At 33.9% G+C, this 989-nt stretch overlaps 1 long non-coding RNA gene across 1 annotated transcript in view; it reads right to left on the bottom strand.

The window, feature by feature from the left end:
• Positions 1-224, bottom strand: part of LOC111088637 — a 1,583-nt gene extending 1,359 nt beyond the window's left edge. The window contains exon 1 of the long non-coding RNA XR_002613100.1: positions 8-224. This is a non-coding gene — a long non-coding RNA (uncharacterized LOC111088637). The remainder of the gene's footprint in view (positions 1-7) is intronic.
• Between the last annotated feature and the right edge of the window lie 765 nt (positions 225-989).

Here is a 989-nt window from a genome sequence, read left to right as displayed (position 1 = left end):
GAAATACCTGACTATAAAGCCATGAACGATGAACCTCTCCAAGGATTCAAGGCTTGGGTGAAATCTAAAAAGCCCCAGTAATGAAAATGTTCTTCCTAAAACACTGCCATCTTACCAGAATAATTTAAACACTTGTTATTCCGATCAGTTAGAAGAAAAAAAGAAGTGCAAGTAATATCTCTTTAAATAAAATATGCTTCATTATGTGTTTGTCAAGTGGAATTTATTTTTCAAATACAATAATCTAACCCTTCTTTCTTTACCAACTTATAACAATAGTCATACGTAACTTTATAATATATTTCCCAATCTTTGTCCCGTTTAATCTTTTGAGCAGTGTTGATCATGTGAATTGATGATCATTAATAACCACAGAGAGGGATCGTAACTAAAAAGTAAATTAATTAAAGCACATAGTTGATGCGAACGAACATCTCTCAAATGCATATTTCGTAGGTTGGTAACACTGGTAAAATTATTTAATAAATATACATTGTCAAAATCAGCGGTTTCCAAACTCTTCCCGATCCCACACCCGTTTCTAAAGTTCTTATTCTGCCAAGACCACTACCAAATTGCAATTATAACTCATTTTTACAAGCAGTATCTTGTGGTATAATGACTGGTATCTCGAGGACCACAATTTGAGAACCTTTATCAAAATAATGACGTAGATATCGGAATAGACTGAAAGAGTGCGTTAAACAAATGTCAGAATGAAGTAAAGGCGAATGCTTATTTTAACTGGGTGAATATATTAAAGTATGATGTATTTAACATGGTTTCCTCAGTATTTCGTAGGACTAAGTTTGTGTTGATGTGTCCAATCGAAAGACAAGCCTGTGGCATCTATTGACAAAGATAGGCTATTTCGTAAAGTGAAGTTAGTAATAATACTACAGATGGCGTTCTATTACTTTTGCTATCCTCCTCTTCCCCAGCTTGCCACATGTTAGTAACTTGTTATAACCTGTACGTAATGATTCAAG

The sequence above is a fragment of the Limulus polyphemus genome, unplaced genomic scaffold (assembly GCF_000517525.1).
Source record: "Limulus polyphemus unplaced genomic scaffold, Limulus_polyphemus-2.1.2 Scaffold4169, whole genome shotgun sequence".
Lineage (NCBI taxonomy): Eukaryota > Metazoa > Arthropoda > Merostomata > Xiphosura > Limulidae > Limulus > Limulus polyphemus.
The sequence above is the reverse complement of the archived record's forward strand: the minus strand, read 5'-3'. Positions and strand labels throughout refer to the sequence as shown.